At 43.1% G+C, this 24,301-nt stretch overlaps 1 long non-coding RNA gene across 1 annotated transcript in view; it reads left to right on the forward strand.

Moving 5' to 3' along the window:
• Positions 1-24,301, forward strand: part of LOC133342888 (uncharacterized) — a 97,542-nt gene that overhangs the window by 60,854 nt on the left and 12,387 nt on the right. The window lies entirely within an intron of this gene.

Genomic DNA, 24,301 nt, shown 5'->3' on the forward strand with positions numbered 1-24,301 from the left:
CCCCAGTCCCGTGCACGTTAAACAGTGGCACGGGCTTACGTCTGCTCACAGCTCGACTTGTGAATTAGAGGGTTCCTGTTTAGAAATATGCTGCAAATCCTTACACAAGAAAATACTGTGAGCAAAGTGACAGCGATTATATTAAGCAATAGGGCTATTTCTTGTTCAAACAGTATCTTGACCAAGTCTCCTTTTAAACATAAACTCACGTGAGTGAATTACATCGTTGTAAACTAAACTAAAAACGAAACCATTTTTAACTAAACAAAATTTATGTTACCAGGTAAGTCCCACTGAGCTACACAGCTCTTTTTCAGAAGACACCTACCCACAAATGATAGCTGAACGAAGTGGCTTATCATGTGGCAATTTATAGCAGCCAACTACTCTAAGACGCATGTTTCTAAATGTGGAGGGAAAAACCGGAGCACCCAGAGAAAAATCGACGTGACCACGAGGACAGAGAGAGAGAGACACGCAAACTCTAAATACACAGCAGCAGGCATCAGGGTCGGGATCGAACCCACGGCCTCCTGCACACCAGGCGAGGTAGTTAACAACTCATAGCCACCGTGATGCTGATGAGAGAGAGAGACACGCAAACTCCAAATACACAGCAGCAGGCGTCAGGGTCGGGATCGACCCCACGGCCTCCTGCACACCAGGCGAGGTAGTTAACATATCATAGCCACCGTGATGATGATGATGATGAGAGAGAGAGACACGCAAACTCCAAATACACAGCAGCAGGCGTCAGGGTCGGGATCGAATCCACGGCCTCCTGCATACCAGGCGAGGTAGTTAACATCTCCTAGCCACCGCGGCGAGATGTTAACCTTCTAGATAATAATAAATGGTGTTTCCAAAGTAGCTCCTGACCTTTGAATTTTGACAACCAATTTGAGTGTTTACCCACGCTGAGGCTTAGAGGCCAAACGCCTCTCATGGCTTCCGGCCCTCGCCTCAAATAATCAATTTCCTCCGGCGATCTTTAAAGTTGTGTTTTCAGGGATTATGAGACAAGGGCTCACAACACTCACAAGATTACAACAGCAAAAAACCCACAAAACCTTTCGTTTTTCAAGTTTGAAGGTAGATGTAATTATTAAGATATGTGCTGCTTTAAAAAAATCTACTTTTTTATGTCTTACATGAATATTTATACGACTCTAAAAAATGAAAAGCAATTCATCAATGATTTATCAAGGGAAAATGCACGTTTATACAGGGTATGGCAAAAGTCACGGATCACTCTCTCTTACAGTAAATTAAGACACATGCTCTCTTGCAGTAAATGATAGCGTATGCTTAAGCTCTGTATGACTTGCTTGGACACACATCTCAATCCGCGTCATGCGGGCTTGCTTTAAGCATTGCTCATTCAACAGGTCCACGTTGATATTCGCGCACTCAGCTCGTCTTTTCAATAACAGCAGCAATATGTGGAGTGCGCCGTTCTGAAATCGCTATGAATCCTGACTTTTGCCACACCCTGTGGATACGCGTATCTTGCGTGCATACCAGCGGGACATTTGTGCAGGAATCTGTTTTGATTAGAGCCGGCTTCTAAAATAACTATGCCCGCCCATCAAAATTAAGGAGGGTGTGCTCCTGTTGGGAAAAAGCCTGCACTGTAAAGCGTGTGGGAGTCACCCACTCCAGCCCCCAGTGGAATTCCTTACCTGGTGAGTACACCTGTGATCGATGAACACCGCCATGTCTGGCTTGTTCATTAAAGGTACGCATTTGGTCAGGGCGAGCTCTGAAAAGCTGCAATGATGAGCACTTCTGTCTGTTGTTTTAAGGTCTCGTCCTCCCCTTTCATCGTTAAAATAACCAGTCGCTGCGCTAAAACAAGTGGGCGCTGCTCTGTGATGGTAACGGGCATGCTATATCACGAGGCTAGAAATGCCAAAGACATGACCAGTGCCTCGATTGGCTTATTTGTGCCGTGGTATCGGCGAAAATTAGGGTTGGCAAGCCTTTCTTTCTCTTTGCTTTCTCTCTTCATATTATCCATGTACGTGTTCGAAATTGGTCTGGGCTTCTGCTAGGTTTACTCAGCCTAATATGAGTAGCTGCTGCGGTGTGTCTACACTCTACACAATCAGGCGCACGTGGTTCTTGTCACGTGACACGCCAACAGAACTCATACTGGCAGTGTGTGCAGATAGAAAGCATGTAACTTTGTTCCTTTTTATGTACATATGTAGTTTTATGTAGAACATGTAGGCAGTGTAATATATGGATTATTTTTGGGGCTCACGATGAATGCGTACAATTGTGTAATTAGCAATAGCTGATTTACACTTCGTGAGAATTATAGGAGAAAATATCAGCACATGGACCTTTAGGCTAATCAAAGAAAAAATACAGAATAAGCAAAACAGACTAAACAAGACCGACGATACAAAACAGTGGACAAATTAGACAAAAAGTTTGCACAAAAGCACGACTCCGGATCGTGGCAGTCCATCGCATAACCAGGGAGTGGGGACAAGGATCGTTACATGTCTAACAGCATGTACACTGTGACCGCAAAATCCTGAGCCTGTAGGCTAACAAACGGACCAAAATCCCACCAGTAAATCATGTTTAAGCGGCCACAGGTGCTGCGTGAAATGTGTCGTACTCTGCTTATGTAGCAGGATCAGTCTGTGGCCCTCTCAGGCATGGGCCAAGCACAGCCTGATCATCACCTGAACAAACCCTGCTGCCCCATGCCAAATTAGGGGCTTGTTACCGCCTGATTGATGGTGTCATAACATGCACGAAAAAAGCACGCATACTTGTGTGTATGTGTCGCCAGTTAATTTTAGACCGCTATGAAATTCATGAATGCCTGTGTATAGTGATGTGTGCTTCATAGCCAGGGAGGCTGTCTCTTTGAAGTTACGAATAAGAGTGGAAATGACACTGCACGCGATGACTTCATGATGCAATGTGTCCCCGTGTATTGGTGCAGTGGTGAGCGCACCGTGTTGTGACTCCAACTAGCCGAGTTCAATTCCTGACCGTGGCTAACATCAGTGGTGAGCGATATCAGAACCGGTCCTTTGCCCCCCTCCTTCACCAATCCATACACACCAGCGTGGTGAAGTATGGTCAAACAACTTCATCACAAAGGGCTGTTTATAATTATTGTTATTATCACATGCACGTATAACGATCGCCGAAATTATATTACGCTTAATGGATGATAGGTTGGTGGCAGGAACAAATGTATGTCACATTTTCTCCAGGTGAATAATGGCAGCTAAGTATTGCGTGGTGTACCTTCAGCCCTTTGTAAATGCTTTGATAGAAGAAGCCCTCCCCACACTGTCGGCCATGGGGGTTGTTTGACCATACTTCACCACGCTGGTCAGTGTGGTATGCAGGACAATTTCGGATATCACTCAGGTTGGGAATCGAACTCAGGTCACCAAGTCCATAACACAGTGCGCTAACCACTCTGTAAACATGCCATGTATACACTCTACAAATACTATAACATGAACTTAAATTGATGTAGGTGTTATCGATCGGTAATATCCATGAGAGAAAAGAGATGTGTATATTGTGGAAATCTAAACACGAGAAGCGACTTGAAAATGTTGACAACTCACGGGAAAGCTGATCCAAGAGCTGATCGCAGCAGACCAGGGAGTGACCCATGTCCATCAGGTGAACGTTGAGAAGAGGTTTAGAGGGAAGCCAGTGTTTCCTGTGGCATATGTGCCCAGTGAGAGAATCGGAGAAGATTCAATCAAACAGGTTAGTACTAAAAACTAGGCCGAGCTTAATGCTATTCATATTTTATCAAGTTGGGGTGAATAGTGTCAACATTCAGAGGTGCCTCCAATTCAACCAAGAGTAATGGGGCATCCGAATATATCCCAGTAGCTCAGGGAGACAGGGAGTGTGAGAGAGAGAGATTAAGTATTTTCCTTACACAGGCCGGACTTCCCTTTTGAAGTGGCAGCTGCGTCATAAAGTGTGGGCTCAGTGAAAGCTTCGACAGGGCGAGGCATGGCCGTGAGACATAGGTTGTCTACCCACAATTCATCCACTGCTGTATTTAGATGTGGGGAGAGGGGTAGGTTTGGAGGGATGGGGGGGGGGCAGATATTGTAAATCACGGGTGGTCAGCTCCTAAACATGGTTTTGTGCTTCAGGCGATCCATATAATGCCGTGGGACAGTGGCCTCGTAATAAACTCTGAGACCACCGCAAGCCAGAAGGTATGGTAGGGTTTCAAGTGGGCAAGCTTTTGGCTCATTGCCCCTCCCCTGATCCCATGCTGCAGGTGCTAAATTAACTTGATGTAACAGTAATGGCAACATGCTGTGTGCTGCTACTCTACGTGATACCGCAATTATGATGAATGTCAGTTCAAGCATGAATGTTTTGGAGCCACACCTAATCTCTCGCAATGCACACGTCTGCCGGTGTGGTTGACTAAAATTCGAATTAGAATCGGAGGTGGTTGATGATTCTCAAACATGCGGACTTGCCGTATCTTGTCAGCTCTCGAAAGTAAAGCGCAATGAGCCTGGTTAGTACTTGGGAGACCGCCTGGGAATACTAGGTGTTGTAGGTTGGGGCTCTGAGTTGGCTCGGAGATGATAATACAGGAATAGATTTGGAATCGATGTGTGTTGAAATTTGAGTGTTGTTGCTTTGTACGCTTGGGTTTTCTCCTTGTGCTTCGGTTTCTCCCAAACACTCCGTAATGGATTTGGTCAAACATCCGAATGCAGAACCCTCTTGAAAAAAGAGTATTATTACTGCATGAGGCTTTCCTGTATAAAGGGCATTTATTAGTATGTTCATTTATGCTTAGTTCACCCATCATCAAATTATCATCACGAGCATCGTCATTAACCATTCTCTAGACACTGCTGGATGAATGCGTTCACATGCCTTTAAATAAAAGCCAACAGGAATGCGCGATGATTTATTTAGTGACGGCTGGGGATGTTTTCCCAGTGCAATATTTTTAACATTTCGGGGGCAGGCCGTTTGTCGAAATTCACAAGCTTTAATCCTGGGGCGTGCCGTGAAAAAGAATACCCCATTATTGTCGTTTCGCATTGCACCTGGGCCAGCAAAAGTCTTCTTCTCTCATAGGACGCGGGCACCGATTGGCAACGTTCACACGTGTCGATGTTGGCGAGCGTGCTGGTGGGCGGCTTCAGGAGCAGGCCGGTGAATATCTGAAACACGCTGCCCGGCGAACGATCGAAAGCGGCGGGGTCACTGTGTGGTCCACGGTTTGAGATTAGTGACCGCATTGGCACCCGTGGGCTTTTCGGCAGCGCCCATTTGGCGTGAGAGATGACCGCATCAAGCCGCGCAACTCTCTAACAATGGCGGTTCAATGCACGCCACGTCGTTTGTTGGGGGAAGCATCAGGCCCGAGAGGGGTCAACGCTTTCTTCACCCGTCGCTGCTGTTTGCGCGCGATCCTGGGGCGTCCAGCCAAAACGCACGCGGCCAACCTCCCGGACGCTCAGTGCGATGCACGACTCTGCGTTGGCTGAAGACACGTGCGCACCACAGGTGCTGCTGTTGCCTCTCGTGTGTGATCCTTACACGGCCAGTAGCTCCTTGACCCCCCCCTCCCCCCCCCCGGGCTGCTTGCGTAAAATGTGCAGCTGTCGCTGTGCTCGCGAGTCTGACCTTTACGTGCAAGTGCTGCTGTGGGTGCGCTTGAGTGTGGTGTGCGTGTGTGTTTGGCTATGATGAAGTTGTGTGAGTGTACTCTGTGGGGTTTTTTTTTCAACGGGAAAGTTCATTGAGACGCTAGGGTGTCCAGGGTTTCAATTTACACACACACACATATATTGGTATCATATAGCAATGTTATCTAACTTGACACGTATCTAATTGCTACATTTTGTTGTGAGAGTCCTACCTTCGAAGTTGAAACAATAAGAATTGGTGCATTGTTAAACGTTTGTACACCACGCGACGATTTGATTAATTTCGCCATGTCGGGTGGTGGAGGGTCTTACAACATAAATTTGGCCAGGTCATTCCGTGTCCGAGCCCAACATCTATTGTGAATTATTTTATCTAATAAATATTAATATCCAATTTTATATGGATCTTGACTTAAAGCTTTCGTGACTGCAGGAATTCATATTCTTTGGATCTTTCGGTAAAGTCACGTAGATAGGTTCAAATCACAACACAAGCGATAGTCATCCTCCTGATGACGATCGCTTGTGTTGTGTTTGAAACGTCGTAGTTTTATTTTTATTAATTTGAACCTATCTACGTGACTTTACGGAAAGACCCAAAGAATACAGTTTGATATGCTTTGTGTGTGTATGTATGTGCTTGTTTGTATCTCTGTTTAATTCAAACAGTCTAGTGTAGGCATATAAACACCATATATAAAGCGATATTGTTTTTGAATCAACAATATTTCACAGGTTGATTGATTGCTTTTTTGTCGTAATAGCAAAGCAATGCATTTATTATATGTTGGATGTTTTGGCCTGCTAAACACCAAGTTACATATAAAAATACATTATAAGCGTGCACAAGAATATCAACATGATCATCAGTGTGTGTACGTGGGTGACAATAGTGTGTGTCTGAGTTGTGTATAACTGTATCATGAGTTTTGAATCATTGCGTCCATTACTCCTGTGCGTGCCTTTAAATAACTATGACTCAATACGCACAAGCTGGCTGATAAAAAGTAAACAGTGTAATCCCACTCTGCTTTCAAGGTGAATTTTACATGCAGGACTACAATGTGTGTATCTTAGATTTTTTTGTCTTATTTCCTGTAAATATCATAGTTGACGGTCTCGTCGTCGTCATCGTTGTCGATGTTGTAAAATGCGTCTTTAACGCAAAGCTTCGTTAAGTGCGGGGCGCGGGGACCATTTCCTCAATTGGCCCCTTTATCTGCAGATAGGCCACTGATTGCAAGTGTGGTTTTTGTTTTGCCGTTTCGGGTCTCGAGGCCTGACCAAGTTTCTGGGACTCCGACCCACTCGGGTTTCCTTTGCCCAGAGCTCGGGTCCCAATTAAAACGGGGGGGGGGGGGGGGGGGAAACTGGTGTCACGCCCCACCTCAAGCTTTTGGCAGCTGTTGTTGCTATGCCGTGTGTCAGCCTGCAACTTTAACGTACGTATATTGAACTTATTTCGTAGCCCACCATGCTAATCGCAGGCAACCCAACCTCCCACTGCCCCCTTTAACTTGAATTCCGGTGTTTCTTTGGTTGACCTTGTCCAGTTAGCGGCCTCCAATCGATTTGCTTTTATCTCGCCATTTCTTCCGCGGTCTTCCTGCCGATTTGCACAGAGGAGGAGCAAGCCGCTCCTCGAGCAGGTTTCCTTCGGCTGGTGAGAAAACTCATCGGCCGTTGTTAATATCATAGGTGTGGTTTACGTTGTGCTGATGAGTTCTAACAAGGGTGAAACCGATATACAGTTGAGTTATCGTATGCCCTTGCCTTAAAATGAAAAAGGCCATGTATATTTCGCTATGTGTGTGTGAAATAGACGCAGTAACTTTGCCGTCATAGTCACATGCACTGCATGTTCTGACTTCACGTTCTGCGTTTGTTGTCTAAAACACACGTTTGACTGTCATATTATTCGATCGAAACATTCCTCAATACAATCTCCCACACTCTCATGTTATTCTAAAGATTTCACAAAAAGTAAATGATGTTGTTGATTGCAACACATTTTAAGTTCATCTCAAGGACTCAATTATTTATGAATTCATTTATAAAACTAATTATTTATGTATGTTATGTCTCCATTGACTCGGCATTTTGATCACATGACAATTAAGCTACACTTAATTAAGCTACACTTAATTGTAAATAATGATCACTGGCAAATCCAGCGTGGGGGGTGATGGGGGCTATCGCCTCTGTGTTTGAAAATGTATATTTTATAGATATTTACCAGAGAAGATACATTCAATAGATACATTCAATAGATACATTCAATAGATACATTCAATAGATATATTCAATAGATACATTCAATAGATACATTCAATAGATACATTCAATAGCTTCATTATTATTAATGTAGGGCCCTATTTAAAGAGTTTGACATATGGGACCACCATCTCCCCCCCCCCCCCCCACCATTCACCCCTTGGGAAGTCTCTATATTCTAGATTTGAAGCTTCCGTGACTGCAAGGATTCATACTCTTAGTTCTTTCGGTAAAGTCACGTAGGTAAAAAATGAAATTTAATTTAATAAAAATAAAATCACGACGTTTCGGAGGCAACACAAATCTGGCTGTGACAGTCTCACCTGATGACTGAGACTTGTGTTGCCTCCGATACGTCGTGATTTTATTTTTTATTAAATTAAATTTCATTTTTTACCTACGTGACTTTACCGAAAGAACTAAGAGTAAGTCTCTATATCTATAAAGATAGACATACTATACGATATATACATGTATAGGATATCAGCTTAGATTTTCACGAAAATAACGTGATAGAAAAACGAACTACGTCCAAGCCATGTAGCACATTATTAATCAACTCTCCTTGCATTTTCTTGGTTCTTTCGGTAAAGTCACATAGAAGGGAGATAATAAAATAATAAAAATAAAACATAATAAAATAATACAATTCTCACGACGTTTCGGCCACAACGCAAGCAGCCGTCCTCAGGTGAAGAACAGGTCTGTCTGAAAGACAGCATCTGAATGAACACCACCAAGCTTGACAGCGTATATTTAAGCTGGGTTAGGGGGGGAAGAGCACCTTGACAAAGGAATTTGCATATCAACAGAGGAATTTAGCATATTTGTGGGAAATACCGATATTGGATTAGTCACTACTTGTGGAATATTTTATTTTTTTTATTTTATTATCTCCCTTCTACGTGACTTTACCGAAACAACCAAGAAGATGAATCCCTGCAGTCACGAAAGCTTTAAATCGAAAAATCTCCTTGCATTGTTCTTTGCTCATGGTGTCCTCCATCCGCCCCCCTAATGGAACGCACAGCCGATGCCGGGCGCGATCTGCGGAATGCCCCCTCTTTGTTTGTGTTTGAAGCGCAGCGGGGAATTTGTTTCATGAATATCGTTGGGCACACCCTGGAGGCTCGGGCGTGCGCTCCACGCCGTCTGCCGCTTAATATTCGCCTGGCGCGTTATTGACGCGTCTTAACCCACCCCGTGTGGGTTTGCAGCCTTGCTCACCTGTGGTCTCATTCCAGGGCGGGCGAGATAACATGGCCCAGATATGCCATCGGAACCTTCGTGAGGTGAGGGCAGGAATGCTGCCCGCTTAATGCCAGTATTTGCCCATTTGTCAATTTGGCCGAGGTATGCACTCGCGCTAGCTGTTATGCATGAAGCCCGGCTTGGCAGGGTATCACCAAGGTGTAGCAAGTGGGATTATCGGTTTATCTGTGATTAGTGTTACTATGAGAAACGGCTCTCCACTTTATCTCGCCAGGGGGATCTTAAAAGCCCATGTATGCAAGCAGCAACGCATACCACACAGCGTACGGCTTACACGTTTTGGTCAAATATGTACCCTCTTTTTGACCTGAACACGTTCCATGTTCCAATTCTGGATTCGAACGTACCGTGCACGTGTCATTGACGTTAATCGCCTAATGTGCTGACGTGCCATGTCATTCATGAATTAATACGCAGGGGTTTACATCTCATTTCACGTGGGTCTTTTCTAAACGTATCTCGTTCCCTTTTGGGATCACTAATTGATGGAATAATTTGACTTGCGCCCCCAGTCTCGATACCGCTTTGCGTTAGGTCTGTGGTTCTATAAATACCGCACTGCTCTAATCTAACTGGCAGCCTCGTCTGGCTTTGTTAATGAGCTTCTTATTAGTTGGTCCCTGATGCTTCTTTAGACATTTACAGGAAAAGTAAAAAAAAATTATCCATCTGAGCAAGCAGGCAAGCAAGCATCCTCACAAGCTCCTTATGACTCCTGGGGGAAGTGTGAACGGATTGTATAGCCATTGTAGAGGCACATAGGATTTAAGATTTTTTTTTACCAAATATTCCAGAGCAGAACCTTCTTTTAAATGAGTCTTGAGACTCGGTGAGACATACCTGGTAAAAGTAAATTATGCATACAGAATTATTGTTAGAGTGAGCCTTGAGATATTGTTTAGAAGTTGCATAATAGTTAACAATGATTAGCTTTAATTTCTAACTTTACTGTAATGACTAATTATGAAGATTACAAATTTATTAACCGTACATTTTTTATGTATAGTGTTCAATAATTAATATCTATAGATAGGCAAAGTGACCAACATTTACTGGTAAAACCACAGTTTGGGACTGTAGGTTTTAATGTGTGTATATTTTTTAAGTATTCAAAAAATAGTTATCCATGCAGACTCTCGACCATTCTATGCTAGTTTACTTATTGAACAAACATTATTTAGAAAAAATAATGATCTTTTAGCGAGAGCCTTGCTTGAAAAATATATTTTGTAGACTCAATTGACTGACTCTCCAACAACAAATCGTCAATCCACTGCTGGATGAGATAGAAGCCTCTGGTACACTGTATCAGCCATGGGGGTTGCTTGACCATACTTCACCATACTGGTCATTGTGGGTTGAAGGGGGAGGGTGCCAGGACCCATGCGGACAGCACTCGCCACTCTCACCTGGATACAACGGTGCGGTTGAGTTTAGATGCCACGTGAATCCGAGCTGCACCGCACTGCACCGCTGCAAGGATTCAAACCCATTGGTCGTTTATTGTGCCGGTAGCAAGGGCAGAGTGCGCGTGAACAGCACTTTAGACACTTCACAATGCACGGGGAGGCTTTTTGGCTACATTTTGCTTCGTGCTGTCGATTGAAGACCCCCCAATGCATTGTTTGCGTGTCCTAACCACAACGCCGCCTCCACCGGCGTCATCGCGTGTTCGAGGCACGCTGACTCTCTCTCTCGTTGGCTTTATTGTTGTATCTATTTTCATTGCCCTAAAGTCCATTCCAGCCAAGTCGCAAATCTGTCAATATGAAAAGGCGATTTGCAGTCAGTGTTGAACCCATTGCCCATGAGGAAAGAAAAAAAAAACTCAAAGGAGGAAGACTGGTTCCTGCTTTGCTCTCAGCTACTGGTGCTGTTCGCTCTATGCCCTGGGAAGGCATGTTGTGTGTGTATGTTGAACTTCTTTCGCACCTTACATAGCCAACCGTGCTAATCGGAGGTGCGATACTGTATCTATTAAGCATTCAAATATGACCCGCATCTCTCTATACCACGTCAAATTGGGGCAGATGGGGATGGGATATTGGGCATCGATATAAAAAAAAGTCGAATTCATCTTCTCGGTTCTTTTGGTAAAGTGACGTAGAAGGGAAGTAATAAAATAATAAAAATAAAACATAATCAAATAATTATCACGACGTTTCGGCCACAACGCAAGCAGCCGAAACGTCGTGAGAATTATTTTATTATGTTTTATTTTTATTATTTTATTACTTCCCTTCTACGTGACTTTACCGAAAGAACCAAGAAGATGAATCCCTGCAGTCACGAAATCGAAAAGACGAATTCCTATGTGGGTTGTCGAGCATGAGTTTGATGATATTAAGAGTCGAGGATACGCCACAATGCACTGTGCGAGGCATTTAATGGGTCCCAGGACAAATGTGAGTGCCAATGCTGCAGTTGGAAAAAAATTAAATGGGCAAAGCGGCCCTTTCGTCCTGCAGTGGTGTCAGTTTTCTCTGGCGAGGAATATGTCAGAAAGCAGAAGCTGCCGTGCACAGAGACTTCAATAGAGGGAGATGGTCGGCTTCCGAAGCTGTCTTCACAAGTGTGCACAGACACAGCTGGCTGTAACAGCAGCAGCAGAAGCTGCCGTGCGCAGAGGCTTCTATAGAGGAAGATGGCTAGCTTCCGAAGCTGTCTTCACAAGTGTGCGCAGACACAGCTGGCTGTAACAGCAGCAGAAGCAGAAGCTGCCGTGCACAGAGACTTCAATAGAGGGAGATGGTCGGCTTCCGAAGCTGTCTTCACAAGTGTGCACAGACACAGCTGGCTGTAACAGCAGCAGCAGAAGCTGCCGTGCACAGAGACTTCAATAGAGGGAGATGGTCGGCTTCCGAAGCTGTCTTCACAAGTGTGCGCAGACACAGCTGGCTGTAACAGCAGCAGCAGAAGCTGCCGTGCACAGAGGCTTCTATAGAGGAAGATGGCTAGCTTCCGAAGCTGTCTTCACAAGTGTGCGCAGACACAGCTGGCTGTAACAGCAGCAGCAGAAGCTGCCGTGCACAGAGACTTCAATAGAGGGAGATGGTCGGCTTCCGAAGCTGTCTTCACAAGTGTGCACAGACACAGCTGGCTGTAACAGCAGCAGCAGAAGCTGCCGTGCGCAGAGGCTTCTATAGAGGAAGATGGCTAGCTTCCGAAGCTGTCTTCACAAGTGTGCGCAGACACAGCTGGCTGTAACAGCAGCAGAAGCAGAAGCTGCCGTGCACAGAGACTTCAATAGAGGGAGATGGTCGGCTTCCGAAGCTGTCTTCACAAGTGTGCGCAGACACAGCTGGCTGTAACAGCAGCAGCAGAAGCTGCCGTGCACAGAGACTTCAATAGAGGGAGATGGTCGGCTTCCGAAGCTGTCTTCACAAGTGTGCACAGACACAGCTGGCTGTAACAGCAGCAGCAGAAGCTGCCGTGCACAGAGACTTCAATAGAAGGAGATGGTCGGCTTCCGAAGCTGTCTTCACAAGTGTGCGCAGACACAGCTGGCTGTAACAGCAGCAGCAGAAGCAGAAGCTGCCGTGCACAGAGACTTCAATAGAGGGAGATGGTCGGCTTCCGAAGCTGTCTTCACAAGTGTGCGCAGACACAGCTGGCTGTAACAGCAGCAGCAGCAGCAGAAGCTGCCGTGCACAGAGACTTCAATAGAGGGAGATGGTCGGCTTCCGAAGCTGTCTTCACAAGTGTGCGCAGACACAGCTGGCTGTAACAGCAGCAGCAGAAGCTGCCGTGCGCAGAGGCTTCTATAGAGGAAGATGGCTAGCTTCCGAAGCTGTCTTCACAAGTGTGCGCAGACACAGCTGGCTGTAACAGCAGCAGCAGAAGCTGCCGTGCGCAGAGGCTTCTATAGAGGAAGATGGCTAGCTTCCGAAGCTGTCTTCACAAGTGTGCGCAGACACAGCTGGCTGTAACAGCAGCAGCAGAAGCTGCCGTGCGCAGAGGCTTCTATAGAGGAAGATGGCTAGCTTCCGAAGCTGTCTTCACAAGTGTGCGCAGACACAGCTGGCTGTAACAGCAGCAGCAGAAGCTGCCGTGCGCAGAGGCTTCTATAGAGGAAGATGGCTAGCTTCCGAAGCTGTCTTCACAAGTGTGCGCAGACACAGCTGGCTGTAACAGCAGCAGAAGAAGCTGAAGCCTCATCGGCAGCCCCAAGGTTCACACACAGGCTTCCGCCATCCTCCGCCGACGGAGACACTCTCGTCACATCTTGTTCGTGTTTTGTCTAAATATAAAGCCCCTCCTGCCGTAGCTCACGGCCACGAAAATATCAGCCTGCACGCAGAATCCATTCATCATTTTGAGCGGCGATTTAGAAAATTTTTTTTTTGGTCTCGCATTCCAGAGGGCGTACGTACAGCGTTCAACAAGTTTACATTTAAAATATCAGGTTCGTTCAGAATCCGAATATTTATTTGTTGCTGGAGGAATTCGATGAGCTATTAAGCTTTTTTTCACAGATGTCCAGTAAGGGATGGGTCAGAACGTTACAACAACAAACACTACAAAACACAATAGGAGTGCAATGTTTAGGAAAAGTAAACAAATAACATTTTTATACTCTTTGGTATTATTCGGTATGGATTCTTGCAGTCACGAAAACTTCAAATCTAGAATAAATAACATGTTTACAAATAAAACTAAACTTTTTTTTTCTTACCAGGTAAAGCCCACTGAGCTATTAACTTATTTTTCAGAATCGACCTGACCACAAAACGATAGCTCAACGAAGTGGCTTATCATGTGGAAAGGAATAGCAGCAAAAACTATCGAAATAATACAAATGCATTTCTTTTACCCGTAATTTGATTAGATCAATAGTTGTGTGCTCAGGTTCCTCGCTGCCCTATGTGTATTTGTTTTTAATTTTTTGATTATTTTGTCTGTGACCTAACTAACATTAACATGAGAATAGGTTTTTTACCCTTCTATCTGGTTAATGCAGACATGATTCCTTGTAAAAGGTGTTTTTTGTTGCCAGATAAAAGGTTAAAAAAACCTATTCTCATATTTTGCTTCTGGCAAAGGCGGTCCCATGGTGTAACATAAACATGTTAATCTGAGTGATGATTGCATGACTATAGGGGTTTCGGCAGTGGCAGAGTGGTTAATGCAAGAAGTTATGAGCCTGGCTAACACGGTGGTAAATGATATCTGAACTGGTTCTGGGAATCCCTCCTTTCACCAAGCCATATTAACCAGCATGGTGAAGGATAGTCAAACAACCCCTATGACTGCCAGGGCATGAGCAGGCCTTAATCCTGGAGTGGATTGACAGAGCGATGTCAATTATTGTATTATTTTATCATCATTACCATTACTATTATATTGCTATAAGTAGTTCTGTAGAACCCGCATAGATTTTTTAATATGCCGTTACGTCTGTGTTTGGATAACTTCCTTTATATAATTACCATTGGAACCCATTACTACAAAGCCACCACTAAAATGGCAATACAACTTCACAAAAAACTCCCACTTTAATATACTTTAGTGTGTACTAAACTCCACAGAAATGGCTTTACATCACAAATAACGCAAGGGACTTCACTGGCCAACACTTGCCAAAACATCTCTCCACAATTGTCGTATCAAACAATACCATACCTTGACAATGTTAAAGTTAGCTGATATTTTGAGCAAAGGCCGCTCTTCAAAACAGTGCATCTGTGCAGCTTCTTTCAGAGCCAAACATCAACTGGAAATCCGGACATATTTTAAAGTAACAAATGACTTCTAGGAGCTGTTGACCTTTTCCTTCAGGCACCCCCGTTATTGCAGTTCCTTGGTGGGTGCCTCTTTAATTTATCAACAGGGATATCTAGCACCCTGAAATAACCTGGTGGGTTTTGTTGTGTGAAATAACACAAGAAGCATTGCAATTTTTTTTATTATTCTCCAAGCAGTTACTCAACAACAACAAAACTATTGATTAAAATCTGGCTGTTAGAAAATGGCTCAGTTGGTAGTGTTCGCCAGTGAAGTCCCTAAACTATAAGTTTAAATCCAGACCAGAGTTAAATTAGAGCCATTATCATCATCATTAATTTACTACTGGCTTGCCACCACGAATTTTAATTATCAACACACAATGTTTGTCTAAGTAAGGGAGTGCTCTTTAAGATACAAATACGGTTGCAGGATACGTTTTTCTTAGATATCAGTTAGTAAACATACTCCTTAACTGCATTACTATATACATAATTTTCCAACAATGTAATCATATTGTAAAAAAGGAACTTTTCTCTATTTCTAGAGAAATACCTTTAAAAAATAAGACAATTAAGAAAACAACAACCTTTGTCTTTATCTGTTCCAAAAGAGAAGGTGTATCCCATTTCAATGGGTCAGCAAATCTCTCTTTTCAGTCTTATCACTCTGCCATTGACCTCATCGGCCAGCCTGTTCATCCTCTCACTCAGCCGCACGTGGGAAACAGGCCGATCATTCATCCGTGTTTATTAGGAAATTTCATCGCTTCAATTCATCTTTGATCCAGAGGTGCTCGTGACCACAGAGACCGATAAAGGACATGCCACCGGCATGGACCAATTTGCCGTAAAACAACACTTGGCCATTACCATGTTCTAAAAGCCAGACTGAAAACTACTCGGAATTTCCGCCCAAGTTTCAGATAATTTATTGGGTCTTCTTTGTTTTTTTTAGTTGCTTCTGTCGATCCAGAGGTCACCTGCTTGGTTCGATATCGTGGCGTGGCAGTTGAAACAATGGGCACGTTTCTTAAAATCCCCCCACCATCATGGGATCTCCTTTGCCAGTACCAAAATATACTAATAGGGTTTTTCCCCTTTTAATCGGGCAACAAAACTGACACCTTTTGCAAGGAATCATGCTTACATTTGACTGCAAGTATTGTGGTTAATGTAAGCATGATTCCTTGCAAAAGGTGTCAGTTTTGTTGCCAAAAAAGGGGAAAAACCCTATTAGTATCCCCCACCACTCTGTTCACTCTGCAGTATAAAACATGGCACCACAGTTGGTCGATCGATGGTTCGCGTGCGGTGGGGTAAAATGTGGTGGGTGCTTCCACCTCATCCAAGACATCCAGCCATTGTGGAGGATATGGCCAGGGTTGTGAAATTATAATTGTAGGGCTACACCGTTGCCTATTTACCTTTGATGGCAGAATTGTCTGTTGTACAATCTGTAGATCTTTTGCAGAGATAATTTCTACCGTGTTTTTAGCTGTCTTTTTGTTGTTCTGAGTTGTGCAGTACTTAAACTCAGGTCTCCCTTGTAAAAAGTCGTTAAATTTTAATGTCCTGTTACCTGGTTGTAAAGAGAGAGCACATCATTCACATTCAAGAATGCGAGTAGCTTAAATTGTATCTATGGCATATGTCTCAAATTGTAGGGTTAATATCTTGCAAGTCATACATAAATCATAGTCACACTCATAATGATGTCAATTCTACCGTAATATGTTTTTTTATTTTTCACTTAAAATATGAACAATGTATATCCCGACTTAAAGCTTTCGTGACTGCAGGAATTCATATTCTTTGGGTCTTTCGGTAAAGTCACGTAGATAGGTTCAAAGAAAATAGCAAAAAACGACGACGTTTCGATCGCAACACATGTGGTCGTCATCATGTTGCGATCGAAACGTAGTAGTTTTTTGTTATTTTGTTTTTTCCTTTGAACCTATCTACGTGACTTTACCGAAAGACCCCAAAAATATGTATATCCCTTTGTAAATGCGCTGCTGGATGAAGGACTCACCACACCATGTCAGTTACAGTGATTATTTTACCATACTTCACCATTGCTGGTCAATGGAGTTGGTGGCAGGGGTAGACTGCACTGATTAAGGTATCACTCACCACTGACACGAACCATGGAATCGAACTTGGGTTGCTGGGTTCACAGCACAGTTTGCTAACCACTCTGTCATTATGGGAACCTCATTTGCCAGTAAAAATATGATAATATGATAATTGGTTTTTTACCCTTCTATCTGGCAACATATAGAAGGGTAAAAAAACAATTATCATATTTTTACTGGCAAATGAGGTTCCCATAGTGTAGATGCTTGCCCCGAGCTCTCATACTCTGATGGTGCATTGGCTTTGAGTTGTGCGACTTTTGGCGTCATCTGGTCCAACCCATGTAAGACTAGGCTCTAAGGAAAGCTGTCTCGGGTGTGGACCAATCAACTTCAAGGACAGTGCACATTATCAGAGTTGTGTTCTTTTGTTTGTATTATGACTGCAGGTATTGCGGTCTATGCAAACATGACTCCTTGTAAAAAGGTGTCAGTTTTGTTGCCAGATAGAAGGGTAAAAAAACTATTATCACTCTGTCATTCCGCCACAATTCTTAAGATACTCAAACATCAATGTATTACTTCCAAAGCCAACTTGTCAATATTTACAAAATATAAATTTACTTTCATGAGAGAATTCTAGATTTGAAGCTTTCGTGACTGCAAGGATTCATACTATTAGGTTTTTTCGGTAAAGTCACGTAGGTAAAAAATAAAAATTAATAAAAGCCTACTACAGTGCAAGGGCATAGATACTTATATAAATGTGTAATGTGTGCGTGTAACGCGTGTGTGTTGCTAATTTATTTAAAACAACACTTTGTGCAGTTAACGTTTTAAATGCCCGCACGAGGCCAGGAGTTTTACTTCAACATTCTTAAACATGACTCGGGCAGATGTCCAATAATGGCAAAACAAACCACGCGAGCCGATGAATTACTCCGCCGCGATTTCCTCCCGGACGGTGGCAGCGCTCGAAGGTTTGGCACGGCGCACTGAGCTGGCGGCCTCCACACCGTTGGCTTAGCCTCTGGAGCTCGTGCGAGCCGTTATTTATCACCTTAGCACTTTTAAGCATATTAAGGCATTCGGTAAGAATTATACACTGGTCAACACACTTTTTCTGGCATAAGGTATTCCAACGGTTTTAAGGTAATTTTGGGGTGCTGATTCCAAATCTGGCATCACATCAGGTTTTTGAGATATCAAATATAGAATTTTCAATAAAAATTGCAGAATAAAAATATTAAATAAATGTGGATATCTACATAAAATTATATTATAAACACACTATCCTAAAAATACAGCACCATATTTTAACACTAAAGCAGTCACTGACTCGCAACAACTTGCAATCATAAGTGACAGAGTTAATTTCGGGTAAAATCAATAAAAATGGGGTATGCCGATAACATAAAAATGAGATGTAATAGAGCAAATCTGAGATCAGATTTGGAATCAGCACTCTGAAATTAGTCTAAAACAGCTGCAAAAGTCCAGGCCAGAAAAAAAAGATTTTTTCTTGTTGACCAGTGTTATGAAATGCAAGGGGGGCATGAGAGGTGGCACTCAAGCGGGCTTTATTTGAGCAAGGCACCATCAATTTTTCTGGGCAGCGTTCTAATCGGATTTCTACGGCAGCCAATCGCGTTTGTTAGAAGTTACCAAAGGTGGCATGGGGGTTAAGGGCGTGTCTGAGTAGATGTGGCTTGGTGAGTCGAGGCACCTCTGGACTTGTGCAGTGTGTGTTGACATTGTTAAATGTCACGATGCCATATTGCAGAACTGCACATGGAGGCCAACATTCAGCAGTCATTAGGCAATGGATGATGTTGATAATGATGATAATAATAGTAATAAAACGTATTGATTAGGTATCATGTAATTTCCTATTTTGGCATGTTCTATAACATGATATTACATCTTAGTTTACATTCATACATTGAACGATTTATGTATGCACAACTTTCGCATTATAATCACCACACTCTGGAATGCACTGGCTACACGTTACCATTTAATACGTGAAAATAAAACCCTCTATTTTAAATGTTTCGTTTGAAAAATCATGATTCACTTGTGTAGTTGTGCACTGAATTCATAAATACAATAAAAACGTTGGCATTAAATAACTAGGATTATAATGTTTGTTCGAAACGATTTTTCATTGTTATTAGCCAATAAAACGTCAATGTTACACTCCGCTATATTTAGAGTCAGGGTACATGAGTAGATCTGGGAGAGTTGGGGGGGGGGGGGGTTAGCTTACTGCACTCTCAACCCGGTGACATGAGTTTGATTCTTAGGACATGGATCGCATGAGTGGCGAGTGATATCCAAATCAGTCTTGGGCCCCCTTCACCAACCTGCACTAACCAGTGTGGTGAAGTATGGTCAACGATCCCCTTGACATTTATCCAGAACTGATTATATATATAGATAAAACTTGATCATTTGCCAAATATGTTGTATTGATAACACGTATTCGTACATAAAAAAAATTAAATGTTAAACATTGCCAAAAATTGTGTTTTCATTAAAATTAAACTCTTGAAAGACTATGAACAGAATGTAAAAGCTTTCACAAGACCATGCATGCTTTTTAAAGGCTTTGAGAAATCGATTTTTTTTTCACAGAAAATAATAATATATTTTAATTGAAACAATCTGTAATAATAGGGTTTTTCCCTTTTTTCTGGCAACAAAACCAAAACCTCTTTACAAGGATTCATGTCTGCATTAACCACAATACTTGCAGTGAAAATGCAAACAAAAAACATACTATGATAATATATGCATTGTCCTTGAAACTGATTGGTCCACACTGGTGTGGACTGGTACTGGCAAAGGAGGTCTAATGATGAAACAATCTGGCTATATGTATATGTGAAGAGGTTATGTTGAACTTTGTCACTAAGGATTACACAAGTATAGCAATCGTTTCGTTATTTAAATTATTGAATGACTGAATGAGTCAGTGAGCAGGGTCATTGAAAGCCAAATATGAAGGTCTGAACAAGGTCAAAGACTCACGTTGATTATCCACTTGAAATGTGGATACATTTGGCTCGGCATCCACTAAGAATTAAAAACTGTGCAGAGTCTTAAAGGAGATCAATGTCAAAATTGTTTTTCAAATGCCAGCTAAACTGGTTTGATTTTCTGAGCTGAATACGCACTTGGATTATGCAAAAGCAAAGTACACATGATTCAGCATTCATTTTCCATTGGTTACATCATTATTCGATATTTTTACATAAAATCCTTAAATCTCACGGATGAAGCTGTTGTATCTATATTTTTCAACACAGTAATTAAGTAAAATACATTTAAATGTTTAACATACGGCATGTAATCCTATATTTTAATCGTACACAATGGAAACTAAGGTTACATACTTTTTCAAAGATGAAATACACGTATTTGTTTTTTTTTATATTTCATAATGCGACATTTTGCTTGTACACTATTACAGGTGATATTTGCCAAACAGTGAACAGCCCATATAACAAAAACAACACCTGCTGTTTGAACCACTACAGAAAGGAGCAGTGGAAATTGTGATGTGTGCATTTGCAACACAATCCTTTCATAATTTAAGAATATTGCGAGTGGTTGGCCTCTGAAATCTGACGAGACTGCAACTTCACAGAATGACCTTTGCTCCCTAAATCAAAACACCCATTCCTCATTGCAGGAATATAACTTTCCACAGAGGCGCACGGCTACAAAAAAAAACCCAATCTCACAAGGAGTGTTGTAATAACAGCAAGTTTTTGTTTTAGACTCCTCGCCGCTACAATTGATGTTACTGTTACGAAATCTCCCCGCGAGATTCCAACAAGCAAGACGCGGGGCCCACACCGAGTCCACGTTGATCGAACGACGTTCACAACGCATCGATCCCCTTTCACACTTCGGTGGTCTGCACCATCTCGCCGGTGGATTGGGAGGGAACAGCGGGTGACTGACACAGCTGGCCTTGCCCTGCCTTCGCCAGTCGCAGCGCTGCGCTACGGAAACGTAATCCTCGCGTGGCCTGCTGCGAACACAGTCAGGATAACGGAGAGCGGGTCTCGTGCGCTAGCGGGCACGTAAAATTATACTTTCAATCATCAATTCGGTTTCACACGCATGCGGTGGAAACGGCAGGCGGTTCGGTGGTTAACACGCGGTGCTCCGAACCCCGGAGAGCTGAGTTCGGTTTCCAAACACGGCTCAACTCGGTGGAACGCGGTGTCTGAATTAGTTCTGGATCACACCCTTGACCAAACTCCACTGACAAGTGTGGCTGTGTATAGTCAAACAACTCCCGGCAGGTGATGGACAGAGAGCTGTAGATTAATAAATATAGAACGAATTCACCACTAAGGGATTTGTGGTTTAGGGGTGGTGTATCCAAATGGTGCCTCATAAATCGAGGTTCAGTTTCAAGAGTATTCAAAGTTTGTATTTACATATACTCAGGGTAGAACAACGTATTCATAGCTTTATATGCTTCCATAAGTTCGTCACACATGTATGTAATTACACGGGAAAGACTGGTGTTTTTACTCTTAGGTTTTTTCTGTAAAGTCACGTAGTAAAAAATAGAATTTAAAGTTAATAAAAGTAATAATGGAAATAAAATAAAAGAATAAATCACGACGTTTCGGAGGCAACACAAGTCCCCGTCATCAGGTGGGACCGTCACAGCTAAAATTACTGCATCAAGCTGTGACGGTCCCACCTGATGACGGAGACTTGTGTTGCCTCCGAAACGTCGTGATTTATTATTTTATTTTATTTCTATTATTACTTTTATTAACTTTTAATTTTATTTTTTACCTACGTGACTTTACCGAAAAAACCCAAGAGTATGAATCATTGCAGTCACGAAAGCTTCAAATCTAGAACTGGTGTTTTTTTAATTCGTATATATGTTTATGCCAGCTCTGCAACTACGAGAGGCACTACCATTCATAACACACGCGAAAAAAGATGTATGCATTCAATTGCAGTGCTGAATCATGTCAATGCAGCAAATTGCCGCGGGGGTGAATCCTCCTCGCCCTGTAATATACCGGGCATACCTGCACATATAACACAACGGTCGCCTTCATACACGAACCAAAACAGTCCTTTGTATTCACGCAGAGGGACGGTGCGTTGTCATTCACACCAACATGAAGGTTTACATTTGTGGTCCAGCTGACTCATTGTGCAAGCATGCTCCAAATTTACCAAGATGCATTATTACTGTCACACTTAAGTTGTTTTACAGCGCACGAGACATCCTCCGATGAAAGCCATTAATGTAGCCGTCCGTGTAATGTTGGGTTCTGAACGACGCCAGCCAACTAAAGTTTCACGAGGCCAAGTGGTAGTTTGAAATTTCTCTCCGGACGTTCAGACATTTTTTTTGCTCCCTTATCGGCGAACAGGATCAGATAAAGCTTTGGGATCCATCCGTACCTCCGTCAGCTGACCGTCTTTCAAACCGAGATTAGAAAACAGCACCTGATACGTCTGGAGCAGGGTTAAAGACCACCATCCTATCATCAGCGCTCGGAATTTTCGTCATTGCTCTCCAAGACGTCTCGCTCGTGATACATGACTTCATAGGCCGTGACCTTGGTTGACCTCACAAAAACACCATAGGTGTGTATAATGCTGTGTGTGCGTTTTTGCGTGTGTGTGTGTATTTGCGCACTGTGCTATGATCCTAGCGACCCGGGTTTGATTCCCGCTCGTGACCAATAACAGTGGGGAATATTTGAACTGGTCTTGGGCCCTCCTCTGAGCTCCACTCACCTTCAAATGACTACCTAGAGCCAAAGGTGCCACCCACCCCCTTGTGTACCGTTGCGGCCTTCAGAGGTGCTCGCTAACAGCACTTGCCCCAACAGTCTGTTAAGGCCATAGGGGGGATATTTGTCTTCATCGTTGGTCTGTAAATATCAACACCGGGGAGACAAAGGCGGCTGGGTGTGGTGATGGCCACACGACCGTCTCGTGGGGCGTTTCTCACCAGCAGCATCTATCGCAACAGCCTGTGCTGGCCACACAGAGGATCTTTGTCTCCGTGTGTCTCTGTTTTGTAGCGGTGAGCGCGTTGCGATGTGAGCGGCATCTCAAGTTCACTATCTAGCCGCGCAAAACATCGGTGGCAATTGGTATCTGGCAGAGGTGGGACAAAGTCATTGTTATGCAAGTCCAAGTCGAGTCTGAAGTCATCAAATTCATGACTCGAGTCTGACTCGAGTCCAAGTCACATGACTCGAGTCCACACCTCTGGTATCTGGAACTTGACCCCACAGCCTCCACCTAGCTTCACGTGGCACAATAGGTCTTTTTTCATAATGTCTGTGGAAATAGTCCTAGATTTAAATAAAATCCAAAGTTGAAGGGGTTATTGTAAATAGGCCGTTATCTCCCTATGTCTCATAAATAGGTTGCTTTGTAATTGCCACCAGCTGATGTCGCAATAACATACCTGAGGTGTTTAAGGGATATTAAAACAAAATCAACATATTTCGGTGAAGGGCATTCATTGTTTGACTGTTTTATCTTCGGACGTATGCTTGCCTCGTGAGCTTAGAGAGAACTCTGTGGAAAGAAATTGATTGATGGATAAATGCACAAATTGCGGCATTTAACTTTCCTATTGCTTTGTTTGTCTTAACTCCCTAAACCCTTCATTTTTCATAGATGATTTCACTCGATTCTTTTGTATTGAATACATGGAGAGATTTTTAGGGTATACAAAAAGTACAGTATGTGCGTGAGGCAGACTTGTTGATACCACATGTACTTATATTATATTTGAATGTACTTTAGTGACTTGTTGAGTAAACACCTCACATTAATTACCTCCCTTAATGCGCTCTGCTTTGACTGAAAAACTATGGCAAATTTAACTATGCAGGTGGCTACGGACTTCAGTTTGATCAGATGGTTTTGATTAGCATGAATATACGCGTACTAAAATAGGTGGGAGCGGAGGCACGAGGTTTGGCGCACTGCGCTATAAATTCTACAGGCCTGAGCACAATTCTCAGCCACGGCTAGCATCGCTGGCAAGTGACACTTGAACTGGTCCTTAGCACCCATCACAACCCGCACTGACCAGCGTGGTGAAGTATGGTCAAGCAACTGCCATGACTGACGCGACATGGCAAGGCCTTGATCCGGCAGTGGATTGACATAATGGTTGGAACTCATATGCCTAAATACTAACATATACATGATTATTATTATGTGGTTCCTGATAAAAACATAAGCGCTG

Source organism: Lethenteron reissneri, chromosome 16 (genome assembly GCF_015708825.2).
Source record: "Lethenteron reissneri isolate LAM-NWPU_2019-01 chromosome 16, ASM1570882v1, whole genome shotgun sequence".
Taxonomy (NCBI): domain Eukaryota; kingdom Metazoa; phylum Chordata; class Hyperoartia; order Petromyzontiformes; family Petromyzontidae; genus Lethenteron; species Lethenteron reissneri.